Raw genomic sequence first — 16542 nt, forward strand, 5'->3', positions numbered from 1 at the left:
TTTAAAGTAGCTGCTTGTGATGCACGAGGCACCTGCTCCCGGCTATAAAAATGGATTAGCTGCATTGCATCTGGAGCCCATCCAGGCAGCAGCGCCTTCTCCAGCATCCCATTTGGCACGCAGAACCCACCGCCTGAAAGCGCAATGAAGGGGAGCGAGGGGACAAGACGCAGAGTTAAAAGGAGGGTCTGGAAGCTGTGATCCTCTCTAGGCGGAGAATCAGAGGGCTTTGAGCAGCCCCAGATGCAGCGCTGTCACCGAGGGCTGGATCCTGCCTCTCCACCCGCCCCTCGCCGTGCCTTTCCATTGTTCTTTGTGCTTGAGCCTGGTCCCAGCGTGCTCCCAGCTGGCCGGGTTTTCAGCCTGGATACAAACTCCAGAGCAGCAGATACTAACTCATTGTATTCTGAGTGCTGGAAGGACTCCATGGTCCAACGCAAACTGAGTGGTGATATATTAAATAGGAAGAAAGCCCTCCTCCTTAACAGCGCGTCCAGGGTGCACAGTGCTGAAGGTGCTGCCTCTAGCCCTGCCCTGGGAACCTGCATCCAAGCCCATCCCTCCGTGCTCCAGGGAGATCCGCTGGGACGTGCTCCTGCCGGTGTGATCCTGACGTCCCTGGGAGCCTGGTGGGCGCTCGGCCGGCTCCATGCCACAGCAGGCAGCTGGGCGCAGCCTTGGCCGCAGTGGTCTCCTGCTCTCGCTGCTGCTGCACGACGGAGGAGCAAACAAGCGGCTCACTTCTCTTCAGCAGTGTTCAGAAATATCCCAAACAAGAGTTACACGCATTTTCTTCATTCACCTGGAAAATCTTATTCCCCTGCTAGACATCTGCCATAATGCAGTCCTGCCTGGATCGTGAACCACACGTGGAGTTTTATTATGCTCTGAATACCAATTATTTCAGGTACTCATGCAGCAATCTCTGCCCCAAATGATGCAATGAGGGAATTGGAGCTAAGCTGAGAATATGTTTGGGTGATTGCTATAAATCTGTTTTTATTATAAGCTTTCTGGTCAGTGTGCCACTTGGTCCTCGCTGCTCTGGTTTTGACTGACATGCTCTGCGATCCTTCCAGCTCATGCAAGGCCAAATGCTTGGGACCAGCTCTCGGAAAACAACTGGGAAAGTCAGGGCTGCAACTGGAGGCTCAGGTTTCTGACCGATTTTCAAGGCTTGGGGAACCTCCCAGAGTTGCAACACCGTTCTGCAACCGATGGTATCAAAGGTGGGACGCTGAAATGTGCTGGGTTTGGAGCAACCTGCTAAACAGCTGAGGAAGGCAGAGGCCTGGGGAAAGAAAGGAAGATGGAGAGCTGCAGAAAACCAGATTACTCTGAGTGCAGACCCAGGAGGGACCACTGCAGCTTGCCGGGCAGCGTGGGCCACCCCTGCCCCGTGCAGTGGGTTTTTCTCCAGGAATCTCGCCTGGAGCTGAACACTGGCAGTGTCCTTGAAAGGGGCAGATAAACAAAGACTGGCCGGGAAATTAATGTGGCACAAGGCTGAGCTCGCTGACCGAGATGTGGCCAGGGTGACGCAACGAAGGTCAATTAAGCTGCCACCACGCAGCCTCGCAGGGCGAATTAAGTGCCAATTTTCTGCACTGCTGAAGAGGCGAAGAATTAAAATGATAACTAACAGGAAGTTTCAGCTGGAAAGAAAGAGCAAGTTGGGAGATGGGAGTTTGAGGCTGGACTCGGGCCAGCGATGAGACAACCAGGCGAGCGCCACTGCCCTCTGCCGAAGCGAGCTCCGGGGAGATCCCGCAGCCCGGGGAGCACCTTCCTGCCCCAAACCCCGGGGAGACGGCGGGGTCCGGGGGCTAGCACGGCCTGGGCACCGGCACGGGCTGCGGGCGGGGGGCTGGCAGCTCACAGAGCCAAGCCTGGCGCAGCACGGGTGCTGGTGCAGGTAGGACACTATGGCCAGCCACGAAAGATGAAGGAGCGGAGCCCGAGGTACCTGTGCTCCACTCCTCTGGCTGGAGGGAGCGATGGGTGGCCGGGAAGGGTGCTCAAGCCTCCGGGGGTGCACAGAGAGGGAGCTCCTCAGAGAGGGCAGAAGCGGTGGGGGCTCCTGGGCCGTCACCTGCCACCCCCCTCTCCCCAGATGTGTCCCCTCTCCACGCGTGGCACAGCCGTGTCCCTCCCACTCACTGTCCTCCTGCTTTTTGCAGGAGGTGGGGATGCAGAGAGCTGGTTTTATTCCCTCGGCACAGCTGCTGCTGGTCCTGGGGTGTTCGGGAAGGGAGGTCTGGCCAGGGCACAGGGCACAGGGCAGGGACCAGAGCCCGGCCCGGGGCTTCGGGCGCAGACTGCGGAGTTTGTTTGCGGGGGGAAGTTCCCTGTCTGAGCAGAGTTCTCCCCTCCCTTTGGGAAGCAACACCGCTGCCAGACGCTTTCCCGAGGATGAAATGGCTGCGGCACAGGCCGCTCATTCCCGCTCCTTGCGCTCCCTCTGCAGGAGCGAGGGCCGGCGGGGGGGAGGCAGGGGCCGCATCCAGCCCACGGGTTTGCAGCCAAGGTCAGGCTGGCACTTCTCGCAGGAGCCCCTTGGGCTGAGGCCAGGGGGTTGTTTAATTGAATAGGCTCGAGCTAATTTCCGTACGTGTGTGGCTGACTGAGTCCCGTCCAGTGTGACGTTCGGGGACCAGACTGCAGTTGGGGCTTGGGCAGACTGGGGGCTGCAGTGCCCTCAGGGCTCCGGGAAATGGGGCAGAGGTGGGGTCTGCCCCAGAGGGGAGAGCAGGAGCTGGCTGGAGAGGAGAGGCTGCGGATGCGGGGATGTTCCCCAGAGCAGCTGCCTCTGCACCCCAGCTGTGAAAACCCTTTGCCGGGCTGGAGCCCCAACCGAACCTCAAAGGAAAAAGTCTCCTCTGTCCCAAAACGCTTCCCCTGCTATTCAGGTAACACTCCTGGCTGTCCCACCACTGCCCTGGCTCTGGTGCACTGGCTGACGCCACCTCCCGTTCAGCCTCCCTGGGGAGCTCAGTGGCTCCGTCCATCTCTGTCCTCATGTCTCGCCCTTGCGTGGGACGACTAGGGGAAAGCAGCCTCCCCGGGCGTCAATCCGCAGGTCTATCTGCCGCTCCCAGCCCACCTTCCCCAGCATTGCGGGATCTCTCGGAGCTCAGGATGCCTGACAGCAACCCTTCTCCTCTCCCCGCAGCCCCGAGGCCGCAGATCCCGCTCCTTCTGTAAGCGGAGAGGTTCCCTCCCCGCCAGAGGCCAGGCTGCCAAATTCCAGCCAAGAGCACATTTTTACGGCATGACACCAGTGGGGCCCCAGCAGGAGACAGCACGAGATCCAGGCGTTGGGCTGAGAGGCTCCGGTACCGGCGTGGCAGCGGCGTGCATGGACGGCTCACCCAGCACCGTCTGCCCCACCAGTTTCCTCTCCCTGCCCGTGGAAGTGCTCGCCAAATATTACAAAACATCCTCTTTCCTTTCCCCCAGGCTGCAGGGTGCACTGAGACACCCTGCCGCTGCCGGGCCCTCCCCACGCTGTCCATCCCCTTCCTTCCTCCCTGCTCCTTTTCCAGGCAGCTGCTCAGGCAAGCGGCTTTCGAAGGAGCCCCGGGACAGGTAGCAGAGAGTGACAGAGCCTGGGACAAGTCTGCGGCTGCAAAGGTAGGAAGGAGAAGGGAGCTGAGGGCCGGGACGCTCACCAAGCGCTTGCCTGCATCAGGCTGGAGGGAGGAGGAGAGCACGGAGCGAGGGCTGCCTCTGCACCCCAGCGTGCAGAGCTGGTCTCCAGCTCCCACCAGCCCCCCTGCGATGGCAGACCTTGGAAGACACCTTTGAATAGCACAACCTCCTCCCTGCTTTGCCCTGCCGGAGAGCTCGATCTCATGGGGTTTTCCCAAGGCAGAGCAGGGCACCGCCACCTGCCAGCCGGCCGGGGCTGCGTGGGCACGCCGGGCTCCCCGCCAGAGCCTTCGCGCCGGGCTGCGATGCTATCTGCCTCCGAGGTCCGTGTTGTGGCTCTGTTTGTGTTGCTAAGGAGGAGCTGCCAGAGTGCGATGCGATGCTGTGTGCCGGCATGCAGCTCCACTCTGCCTGCCCAGCCGGGCCGGGGGCTGCCCTCCTTTGGGACCCTCTCAGGAAACTGAAAGGGGAGATGCCATCAGCGCTTTGAGTAAGCTGCAGGTGGAGAAGGGCTCAGGCACAGCGTCCTCCCTCCGAGGCGGTTTGCTGCTGCTCTGCTGGTGCAGGCGGAATGGGTTGGGGTGCCGGGGGAGCCCACCGCAGAGGCGAGGTGCTCCGGGCGCTCCCCACCATCACCTTGCAGCCCAGCGGTGCTGGCTCCAAGCAGGTTTGGAGCCAGTGGCATTTAGATGGGAGGCTCCAAGGAGGCATTTAAACACCATCCGTGTGACAGACCCGGCTCTTAGTCACAGTCCCCGGAAACAACAGTGAACCTCTGCCCCGGGCAGCAGCGAGGGCTTGGTGTGCCTCTTTCCCAGGCACATGGAAATTTCCATGGAATTAGCCTATGGGTAATTATTACCATCTGCCTCCTTGCAGACACCAGTCACTTTGCCTGCTGGCTCTGGTGCTTTTCAGGGTGCTGGACGGGCAGGGGGGGCGGGAGCCCCACCTGAGCCAAGCTCCGCCAGCGAAGCAGCAGGACGGCCCTGGAGCTCTGGCTGGTGCCCTGGGAGTGAGTAGGACCCCACAGCTGGGGCACATCTGGCTGCTCTGCAGCCCTGCCTGATCTCTGCCTGCCTCTCTCTGCAGCATGCCCGCTGTGCGTCTGTCCCGTGGGCATTGCCAGCCCCTGCCCTCAGGGGAACGGCTTTCCAGGCAGTTTCCTGGCATTGGCTGTGTGTGATTATGAAAGGTCTTGTGACACTTTGCACAGCTGGGAAGCGAAGCCATCTCTCACGCAGCCGTGCTCGCCTCCGGACTGTTGGAGTGGGGCCATGCCGCAGCTGGGGGCTGGACTGGGGCTCCTGGGGGTCTTGAACAAGACCCGTCACTGCTCTGAGGTTGAGGTTGTGGCTTGCAGACGGCGACGCTGACTGTCGCTGTTGTCCCAAGGGGCTGGGAAAGGTTAATTAGGTTTTTGCCAGTGTTTGTCGGGCTGAGGGAGCTCTGGGGAGGGTGGTGTGGGACGGCACTCTGCGCCCCTGAGGTTCTCAGTGTTTGGAAACTAGTTTTCTCTCCGAGGGTGCTACGTAATTATCGTGTAATTTTGGTGCCTTCCCCCTCCTGATTTTCCCTCGCAGTGTCTGACCGGAAAGCCTGCCGTTTCCCAGAGGTCTGTCTGTGTTTATTGCTGGCCGGGTGGGGCCCCTTGCCAAGGAGCGCTGGGGCTGCAGATGCAGACGAAATAGCCGCGCTCCAGCAAGAGCCGAGTGCAGAGCAGCAGCATTGGCACGTTACCTGCTGCGCATCCCCTGGCTTGCTCAGCGTCGGACGCAGCATACGTCAGCCCTGCCCAGTGTTTTTAATACTTGTTTGCTAACACATGCGTGTTGCTGGAGCCTTGGCTCCCTCGCCCGGTGCCGGGGCAGCCTGGTGAGGAGAGAGCCGCTGATGGGGGGGGTGTTAGGTTTGGGTTCACCCCTTCAGTTCGGATCCCTGTTCTGATGACGGTCTTCTTAGGAAATACTGAATTCCTGCCGCTTGGCAGAGGTCCTTGGCTCAGCGAGGCCTCATGAGAACGTATTTCTGAGATAAATCGCTGAAGCCTGGATGCAGCATCCCAGCTTTGCAGCGTGTGCAGGTGCCAGGCAGCCCCCAGTCTGCTTCTGGAGGTCTGACTTGAAGTGTGTCTATAAACCGCAGCGTTTCAGCATCTGCAGGCACACTGGGATTTTTGCCTAGGCTGGGAAGGGCAGCATTTCTAAATGCACCACTTGAAAATGGCTGCAGGAAATTCTTTTGAAACCAAAGGCACAGAAACAAAAGGGCCGAGCCCTAGGGAAAGCTGCCCATGCCAAAGCCCGGCCCTTGGGCACACTGCCTCCACACATGGATGCTGCGCAGGGGACCGCAGCGCTCGGCTGCCGCACAGCCTTGCATGGAGGTTGCTCCCGCCCCGTTCGACTGGCAGGGCTGTGCAGAGGCAGGGCTTGTCCTCTGCTGCAAGGTGGAGACGATGGGCAGCACGCAAGATACAGCACATCATGTATGTGGTGTTCGGTCTTTCAAATGCATGCAGAACATCTGAGCAGTCAAAGGACCGCTCTGACCTCCGCATCTTGGGCCTGGGAATGCAAAAAATCCTCTTTTCCCCTCCTTCCCATACCTGCCATGAGCTGAGTCAGGGCTCTGGGCTTCTGTGCTCCAGCCTGAGAGCCCCCATGTGCTCCCCTCCCGGCACGGCCAGGTTCCCCCAGCAGCGGTCGGTGGGGGAAAGCAGAGAGGCCAGAGCAGGACCCATGCTCCCCTGGGGAGCTGCCAAGCTGCGGGGGAAGCTTTTGGAGCAGACCTTTTCCCAGGCCACGCTCGGACCTGTTTGCTGCTGGGTTTTCCTTCGCCCATGGGGCCAGTGCCAGGCGGCTGTGGGCACCCCAGGGGAGGTATCGCCAGTGGTACAGGCAGCTGCCAGCACCTCCCGGAGGACTCCGGAGTGCCCAGGCTGCGCGGCCGTGCACAGGGTGCTGCCTGCCTGCACCACCGCCAGGGATTATGCAGCCACATGCAGCAGGCAGGGGCCCCACGCCGCGTCCCACATGGTTAACACCTGACTCGGCCGCGGTGACCGACCGCAGCAGCCTCCAGCCACTCTCCCGGTGCGCCAGTGGCAGAGGTAACACTCCCTTCTATCAGATGCATTTGATGGGCTCCGGGGAGCTCGGGGCGGTCGGGGCCATGGGACGACTGCGGCTGCTGCGGGAGCCCCCATGCAAGCGGATGCGGGGTTCCCTCTTGGGACCCGTGTCGGTGTGCGCGGCTGCGGGCATGCCGGGCACTTAGAGGCAGGAGGGCAGTTGAGCCTGTCAGGACATTTTATTTTTGTCCAAGGAAGGTTTTGGTTTTGTTTTTCTTATTTTTCAGAAGGTGAAAGCTTTCAAGGGTGTCAACACTTTTCTTGCCAAAAAATAATGCAACCCAAGCCAGAACATCCTGACCGACAAAAAAAAGATTAATACTTGAGTTTTCAGTTTCTCAGAAGTAAAAAGCCCCGAATGGTGTCAGAAATGGATGTGTTCTCTCAGACACTTTAATTAAAATAAATCCAACCAGGACGTTTCCTTAGCAGGGTCACCTCTGTGCTTTTAAACTGCTGTGTTAAATCTTTCCCCCGTGAAGGGGTCTGGCTGCTGCCTGACGTTGGGGCTTGCTGTTTGTCTGGCTTCCCCTTCAAGGGATGATTTGAGGAGAGGCTGTTCTAAGGGGAGAGACGGCATCGGCGCTTTATCAGGGCTTCTTGACTGAGGTTGTGTGCCCCAGATAAGGGGCTCAGACCCCCTTTTCTCATTGAACATGCAGTATGAGAGGCTGTGCTGGTGCCTGGGGTCTGGTGGGAGCCCTGTTAGGTGAGGAAGTTCAGCCCCTGCAAGCAGTTCTGGGGTGCAGCATGAAGCACTCTAGTCTCAGGACTAGAGCAAATTTGCATCCTTAAAATCTTCATAATGTCAAATTCGCTGGGTTAAAGAAGGGAGGGAAAGAGACAGAGTGAGTCCAACAGAGCTGGTGTGAACATGCATAGGATGCTGGTTCCTTGATGCCAGGCTGTGCGCTGACCTGTCATTAATAACCTGGCAGCAAAGTTACATCCCGTCCACTCCGTCCCTGCGTCGGGACACGGTTCTGGCATCCTCGCTGCCGAAGCCACAGCCTCAGCATTGCCCTATGTGGAGTGGGGGGGGAGCGTAACTGGGAGGCCTGGTGAATAGATGGTCAGATGCTACGGTGATGGGCACACAGTGTAACCCAGAGATGCTGGTAGCTGGAGATTTCAGCCCTGAGGTCACGGCTGATTTTTGCCAGCCTGGAGTGTGGCCCAGGGCGGCAGAAGCCGCCGAGAGCTGAGGACAGATCATAAAAGCCGTGTGCGGGTTGTGACCACAAAACAAGTAAAAAAGTGTGTCTGCAGCTTTGTGTAGTAGAGCTAAGGTCAATACACGAGGAGACAGCTACCACTACGTGCGTGTGTGGATGCTCTTTTAACCTCAAAGGCATGTCCAGATTGTCATTTATCACAGCTGATGTAAAGGGAAGAGGGTAGCGCTGAGGTTTGGTGGATGGCTGCCCAGCAGCGCACGCCGAGAGGAGCAAGTCACGCGTTCCTGGGGCGAACAAGAGGTTACGAGGGTCCGTTTCCCGACGGCGCCGTATCAGACACCCGCCCCATGCCAGCCCCGACCCGAGGCCCCCAGGGGCCCTGCTCTGCAGGCAGCATCGCTGGGCTGCGTGAGGCGCAGCCGCCTGCGTCCTGCCTGGCAGCGCCGGGCACCGTCCTGCCCTGCTGTGAGGGGGCCCCGCCCGCAGCAGGGATGTGTGCGGCAGGGGTGGGGCGGTGGGTGTGGTCTGGGTGTGGTCTGGGTGTGGTGCGTGGGGCGGTGAGCGGGCGCACCAGGCACCCGGCGTCCCGGGCCCGGCCCCGCGGGGGGGAAGCGGCCGCCCGGGGCCGGGCCGAGCCGCCCACCTCCCGCGGAGGCGGAGACGCCGCCGGGGCCGCTGGAGCGCGGCGGCGGCGCGGTCCCGCCATGGGGGCGGCCCAGAGCCAGAAGCCGCGGGAGCGCGGGGGCCCGCAGCGCCGGTGAGTGCGGGGGGGGGGCGGCCCCGGGCTCTGGGCCCGCCCTGCAGCCCCGCTGCCCCCGGCGCCGGCTCCTTCCCCGCGCGCGGGGCCGGTGCGGGGCTCACAGCGGTGGAGGGGGCGGCAATCGGAGCGTGACGAGGTGAAACCGGGGGGCAAGTTCCGCTCCGCTCCCCCTTGGGCCACCCGCCGCCGCCGTCCCCGCGCCCCGTCCCCTCCCCGTTCGGCGGGATTTCCCGGGCTGCAGCTCAGACCGCGTCGCGCGTGACCGCGGGGGCCGCGCGGCGGTTCGCACCGTCGGTCTCGGTGCGGGGAACCCGCGGGGCGCGGCTCGGCTCGGCCTCGCGCGCGGAAAGCCGGTGCGGCGGCGGGGCCGGGGCCGGGGCCGGGAGAGCCGCTTCTCGCCCCTCGCCGCGGGCGCTGGAAGCGGGGGGGGGAGCTCGCGGCGGTCCCCGCTCGCTGCGGGCAGCTCAGCCCGAACGCTTTCTGGGACGTGGAAACACTCCTCCGGGGCAGCCGCCGCTTTCCTAAACCGGCCGCTGCCCGGACCGGGGGACCGGGGGACCGGCTGCGCGTTCCCTGCCGGGCTTCGCCGAGCGGGGGGCCCGCAGCCAGGCCGCTGCTCTTCTCGACGTTTGCAAACATCCCTCTGTTCGCAGACGCTGGGTTCGGGCAGGAAAACCAAGCGCTTTCTGCCCCGTGGAGCCGCTCAGCCCTGCCGTTGTTTTCCCGCAGTGGTCTCCTGAGTGTAAACTAGAGGTATTCCCGAGCGGAAAAACCATCCCATCGTTCACTCTGTGTCAGAGCCACTCCTTTCTGCCCCGTCAGACTCAGCTGCTTCTCCTTCCCACCTGTTCGCTCCACCTTGAGCAAACTTCGTTTCATTCCCCCTGCTCTTATCACTTCCCTCACCCCGCTCCCTGTGCCGGCTGCTGTCCTTGCTCCTCGGCTGCCCCCCCATCCCTGCTGGCACCCCAGGTGATGGGGCTGAGGTGCTGCCCGCATTTCCCAATAGCACCGAGTCCCGACTAAAATCAGGGAGCCAAGGCCTGACAAACACCTGATAAGAGCATTCCTGCCGCGTAGCACTGGTATTTTTAGCGAGCAGAGCAAAGGAGTTGATAGGGGAGTAAAGAAGCAGCAAGATGAAGGCAGATGCTTGTGTTCACAAAGCATCAGTGTGAAAATCAGGCTGGAACTCGCGTATCTTGAGCCTGTTTCTATTGAATTGCTTTGTATGAGTTCACATCCGCGCAGGTAGCATCAGCGAGATAAAGCTGTGGCTGTCGTTTTCAAAATGCAGGAATAGCAGTACATTAATTTTCGCATCGGTCCTTTTTAATGCAGTCACAAATGTGTGTATTTATTAATTTGATGGCAGTATGGTGGGGAAAGACAGCTGGAGCCCGAGGGCTGGTTGGTGGTGTCTGGGGCTTGCACGTGACTGTTGTGTCCTTTACTTCTATTTTTATAGAGCTATTTTGATGGAATGTGTAGCGATGGGAACTGTCACATTCCAGGGCTGTGAAGGGTCCCAGGGGAGCTGAGCCGCTCAGCAGCGCTGTCCCACGGTGAGCATCGCTCTGGTGCTCCGGGGCACTGCCACCCAGGTTCCCGCTGCGCCCTGGGGAGCAGATGGCAGCGGCAGAGTCCGGGATGGGAGGAAATCGTGTTTTGTCTGCCTTGAATTCCAGGGCATTTGGTATTGTGCTTCTCGGTCCCATGATCTGTATCTAGACTGCAGCTCCGCCAAGGTCAGAAGAAGCAAAAGGAACGTGGGAGCTTTGCTGTAGTGGATTTGCCCTCCTGTGCTCCTGCCTCGTCCCTTGGCAGGGGCCTCCTCGTGATGGTGGGAACGTGCCCCAAAATGCCAGCGGGATTGGGTCGGTCCCGCTGCCGCTTTCCAACCCGCAGCCGCAGCGACTGCGAAGCGTTACGTGGCTGCGGTTGCTGCAAAACCCCGCGCGTGAGGCCGTGCTCGGCCGCGGGCCCGTTGGCAGTCGCGAGTGCTGCGGGAGGAGGTTTGGGGTGAGGAGCTGCGAGGCAGGAGAGGGCAGGGCAGCGCGGGAAGGGGCTCGGGGTCTCTGCCGCGCACCCGCCTGGGCTGGCGATGCCGGAGGATCCTCTGGGCTGCTGCGTGGGCACCGGCTCGGCCCCGGGCTCTGGGGTCTCCCCCGCAGGCTGCCCACCCCGCTCCCGTCTTCACCCCGGGGGCAGGGCAGAGGTGGGGCTGAGGAGCCCCCTCCGCTCCTGGGTCCTGCGGGGCGACGCGGGCCCGAGGGAAGCCGCAGAGCCCCAGCCCTGACCCTCGGCCTCCCGAGGGCCCGGAGCGGCTCCGCAGCCCTTGGAAATCCCATCCTGGAGTGCCCTCTAGCGAGGGCAGCGCCCGCCCGGCCCCGCCGAGCTCCCGGGGGGTGCTCCGGGATGCTTTGGGATGCTGCCGTGCCTGGGGGATGCTCCGGGATGCTTTGGGATGCTGCCGTGCCCAGGGGATGTTCTGGGACGCTCTGGGATGCTGCTGTGCCCAGGGAATGCTTTGGGACGCTCCGGGACGCTGCCGCGCCCGGGGGATGCTTTGGGATGCTGTCGCACCTGGGGGATGCTCCGGGATGCTTTGGGATGCTGCCGTGCCATGGGGATGCTTTGGGATGCTGCCGTGCCTGGGGGATGCTCCGGGACGCTCTGGGATGCTGCTGTGCCCAGGGGATGCTTTGGGACGCTCCGGGACGCTGCTGCACCCGGGGGATGCTTTGGGGTGCTGTCGCACCCGGGGGATGCTTTGGGATGCTTTGGGATGCTGCCGTGCCATGGGGATGCTTTGGGATGCTGCCGTGCCTGGGGGATGTTCCGGGACGCTCTGGGATGCTGCTGTGCCCAGGGGATGCTTTGGGACGCTCTGGGATGCTGCTGTGCCCAGGGGATGCTTTGGGACGCTCCGGGACGCTGTCGCACCCGGGGGATGCTTTGGGGTGCTGTCGCACCCGGGGGATGCTTTGGGATGCTTTGGGATGCTGCCATGCCATGGGGATGCTCTGGGATGTTGCTGCGCCCAGGGGATGCTCTGGGATGTTGCTGCGCCCAGGGGATGTTCCGGGACGCTCTGGGATGCTGCTGTGCCCAGGGGATGCTTTGGGACGCTCCGGGACGCTGCCACGCCCGGGGGATGCCTTGGGATGCTGCCGTGCACAGGGGACGCTCCAGGATACTCTGGGATGCTCCAGGATGCTCCAGGACTCTCTGGGATGCTGCCGCGCCCGGTGGATGCTCCAGGACGCTGCCACGCCCGAGGGATGCTTTGGGATGCTGCCGTGCCAGAGGGATGCTTTGGGATGCTGCTGTGCCTGGGGGATGCTCCAGGATGCTCTGGGATGCTCTGGGATGCTGCCACGCCTGGGGGATGCTCTGAGATGCTCCAGGACGCTCTGGGATGCTGCCGTGCCCAGGGGATGCTCGGGGATGCTCCGGGATGCTGCCGCGCCCAGGGCTTGCCGCCGCTGCCGCCCCTGGCAGGGACAGACCCCGTGGCCCTCGGCCCGGGCTGCTGTTCTTCCCATGACCTTGGGTTTCTGCTCGCCCGCTGCTTGCCCTTTCCTTGGGCCCGGTTCCCTTTCTAGCTTGGGCTACTGGGGAAGAGAGAGGGAAAGCCTCTCCTCCCATGTGCTCTGCGGCCCGAGCAGGTGAGTGGCAGATGGGAGGTACCAGTGTTAATCTTTTCAGTGTCACAGCAAAGGTCAGGAAACATATTATGAAACCATCTCTCTCCCCCCAGCGTTTGCTGCACTTTGTCACTGGCACACGTAAGCCTTTGTGTGAATCCTTCTCTTTAATTCTCAAAGTTTGCATTTTTCACAATGCAACAGCAGAGAATAATTTACCTTTTTACTGATGCGTAGCCCCACTTTAAATGGAGAAGAACATGATAAATAGAATAGGGTGGCATAAAAGACAACAATAGAAGAACGTTGGAGTGGAGGCAGGAGTAGAGAAGGAAAATGAAAACCCACAAAAGCTCCATTTCTGAGCTAGAAGTGGAAGCACTGGCTTGCTGCGCCATGCCCAGAAAAGCTCGGCAGCCAGAAATAGATGTTCTCCTGCCTAATGAAGGGGCCAAGAATGGAAACTCCAGGTGCACGCCTTCCTCTAACGCGGGCCACTGCAGCGTCAAAGATGACAAACGTGGCTGCGTGGTACCCGTTCTGCAGCGTGTATTTCCTGCTCCCTTCCCAGGGACTGAGGTGTGGTAACAGCGAGAAGGCTTGGGCACAGTGTGTTTCTGGGGCACGAGGCCGGGAGGAGGCACTGCTGCCAGCCGGACAGGAGGAAGTTCGTCCTGGTATAAAAGAAGGGAGAGTCCATCTGGACGCAGAGCTGTTATCCCTGGATGCAGCTGGCTTCCTGCAAGGATCAGCATCAGCCGTGTGAGCAAGGTTTTGCATCTTTTTGCAGCCTCTGTGATGCTAGGGCTCTTCCAGCTCCAAAATCTCTGGGGCTCCACCTGTTTGCTCTGAAGCGGAGCACTGCTGCTCTCCCCCTCGCCTGGGAAGCCAAAGCAGCGTGCGAGCTGTGGGTGGTTTCTAGGTCATTCAGTGCTGCTGCTGCCGGAGACGCTGCGCTCTCTGCCTGCTCCCAGCTCTCCTTTCTGGAGCAAGTGGGACGGCCTTTGGCCAGAGCCACCCGGACCGGTGATCCGCAGGGAAGGGGCTGCAAGAGCCCGAACGATCCCTTCTCGGGGTATCTGCCTCCTGCGTGCTTGCAGAGCTGATGGAGGATGTTACTTACGTAACTCGCGGTGTTTATTTAAAAAGAGCCAAACCCAGGAAAAATAGTTACTAAGTCAGGCCGACTTCCTGGGGCTGGGGACCACCATGCTGCCACATCAACCTCTCCTCCTGCGCCCACGGATCGGCCCTTTTACAGACCGCAACCGGGAGAGGCTCTTGGGCAGCGTGGTGCTCAGCTGTGCATCGACACATAGGCTGTGCATCGCTGCCTGTCCCTGAGCCGCTGCGTTTCTGCAGCGCTCAGCCCAGCGAAGGCCGGGCGGGGGGTGACAGCCGTGCAGAGGACAGCCCGTCCAGCTGCCGCGTGTGCAGGCTGCAGCTCATTGCGCGGATGGAAGCTGCTGGCAGGTTTTTTTTTGAACAGGTCAGCGTCCTCTCTGCTCTGCAGAAATGTGTCCGCTGACTGTGCCAAGCACTATTTGGCAGCCAGAGCCACCGGTGTGACTGACAAAGTCAGGTTATCTCCTCAGCGTTTGATTTGCAGGCAGTGGTGCTGCCAAGCTGGGTCGGGTGCCAGGCTGGAAAATGCCACTCGAGGCATTTTCTTAATTGTTCATCATAAACAGCAAGTGGAAGCAGGCTCTGCTCTTGCAGTGCTCTGGTATCTTCCTGCCCCAGGGCCCTGCAGGTCAGGAGCTTTGCAGCTGGTGCTGGTGCCGGCACGGTTGAGTCCTGCTGCAGCCGTTCCTGCCTGCTGCTCTCCTTCCTCTGGGCGGTGGGTGGGAGCGGGGGGGTCCTCGCTGGGCGCACTGTGTGTGCGTGCAGCCTTCACAATGGAAGGATGCTGATGATTTTCGCCGCTCATGCGCCCCAGTTCCCTCGCCCAACAAGTGGGGGGGCTATAGAAGTCAGTCTATACGTTGTTCTTTGCCTGGTGCAGCTCCTTCCCCTCTGCAGCAGCGGCAGCTCGCTCCCACCGCTGGCAACCACGCCAGCTGCTGCTCCTGCATCATTCGCATTTCTGTTTCCTCTGTGCGGTCCCTGGCAGGACCCAGGCAGCCGGCAGCTGTTTCAAACGCGGTGATGCCGTCGCTCTGGCTGGTCTTTTGGGTCGGCGGGGGTTCGGGCAGCGACTGGCGGGAAGCGGGAGAGGGAGGAGGCATTCAGGCTGCAGCGAGTGGTGCTGCAGCACGGCTTATGCCGCAGCACATGCCGAAGATCTCCTTATGTAAAATTCATCTGCAGAAATCAGCTCTGCCACTTCACGTGGTGGGAAGTAGGCTGCTCGTTTCTGCTCACAGCAGACGTGGGCGACAGGATGTTGAGGTTCTGCTTTTGCTTTAGCCTCTTGGGTTTTGGCTAAGCTTTGATAAGTGTCACTTGGTCCCCTCTTGCTCGGTGTCCTCTACGTGGCAGCAGGGAGGTTTGCAGGGCTTCTTGTCCCCCGGACCCCGGCGGTGCGGAGGGCAGCACTGTGCTGCGGCCGGGGTGTTATCCCGGGGTCCGGACACATGAGTTGTTTCTGCCACCCACCCGCGGTGGGAACTGGCAGCTTTGGCTGAACCAGAGGCATCTTTGGAGAACTTTGGAAGCGTTGTGTAAGGGGGTAAGAGATTTTCCTTGACAGAGGCCAGACAATAAAAGCATGCAGCAATGACGCATATATTTAATAAGGACACCGACAGATGGAAAGGATCCCTGTAGGGAGGTTATTTGAGATGCTCTGCAGCGAGGAATGAGCCCTTTGAAGCATCTGAGAGAGGCTGGTGTTAGAGGTAGCCAGACCAGATGGACGGGTCCGGTCTGACCCAGAGGCCTCTCTGCCCATGCGAAGGCATTCCTTGCGCTCGGAGCTGGCTGATGATTCACAGGAAAGCATCGGGCTGTGGTCTCGGCCTGCCGTGTGAGCACTGCGTGTGGTTACTGAGGGCCAATAGCGCTTCTTCGCAGCGGGCCAGGCTGGTTTTGCGGCAGGACAGTCGTCTGCCCCTTCCCAGGTCATCCCTGGGACCTGCTGCCGGGAGCGGGGTGAGCCAGCCCCGGGCTCTGGGGAGCTGCGGGCTCTGTGGCAGCAACTGTCTGGAGCCGGTAATGCTGCTGCCTGTGACAGATCTGCTGCCCAAGCCCCGGACATTCCTTGCAGCGCTTCGGGCGCTGCACAGCATCGGTAACATTATGCTCCTCTCTCTAGCAAGCGTGTGGGAGGAAATGAATTTGGGAGCGGGAGCCCTCGTTAGGGGGAAGATGCCCGAGGGAGGCCAGCCTGGCAGTGTTGATTTCTGCGGGGACTGTTGGCTGTTATTTTTAAGCAAGAATAGTTTAATAAATAAATAGAGTTGCTGCCACCGAGGGGTATGGCATCAGCCGGGGCCGCTGAAGTCGGAATTGCCGTGGAAAATGGAAGGGGCAGGTGCTTCCCTGCCCTCTGCCCCTCTCCCTCCGCGTCTGACTCCCCGGAGCGATCCGCTCGGCCTGGCGCTGGGCAGCCCCCCGCCCCGGCAGCAAGGCTTCTGGGGGGCCGCTGGCCCTGCACCCCGCGAGCGCGGGGCCTCTCGCTCCTGGGGAGCGGAGGGAATGCGCCGTCCCGCCGGCTGCGTCACCGCACAGGTGCGGCCCGAGAAGGGCGGGGGGAGGCGGTTTCACAGCCCCTGCGCTCTCGCGTGGGGGTCCGTCGGCGCGGGGGGGTGGGCAGGGCGCGGCGCAGCACCCCGGGGGCGGTGGCGGATGCGGGGCTGGCGGCCGGCCGGGCGCGGGGGGGGGACACGACGCGGCTGAGCCCGCGCCGGCCCCGCGTTTGGGCAGAAATAGGTGGATTTGCGGGCTTGCGTGGGGAGGGAGGAGGAGGGCGAGGGAGGGGCGCGGCGGCGGCCGCCTGTCACCGCCGGGGCGGGGGCTCGGGGGCGCTGCCCCGCGTCCCGCCCCGCACCCCCCCCCCGTCGGCGGGCGCGTCCAGCGGCGGGCGGCGGGGCCGGTCCCTCCCGGCCGGGCGGCGCCGGGGGGCGGCGGGGGCGGGCGCTCTCCCCGCCGGCGAGTAGTACAGTCCGGGGGAGGCCCTTGGCGCGGGCGGCGCGGCCGCAGTCAGCCCGGCGGGGAGCGGCGCGGCGC

This window comes from Gavia stellata, chromosome 31, assembly GCF_030936135.1.
Source record: "Gavia stellata isolate bGavSte3 chromosome 31, bGavSte3.hap2, whole genome shotgun sequence".
Lineage (NCBI taxonomy): Eukaryota > Metazoa > Chordata > Aves > Gaviiformes > Gaviidae > Gavia > Gavia stellata.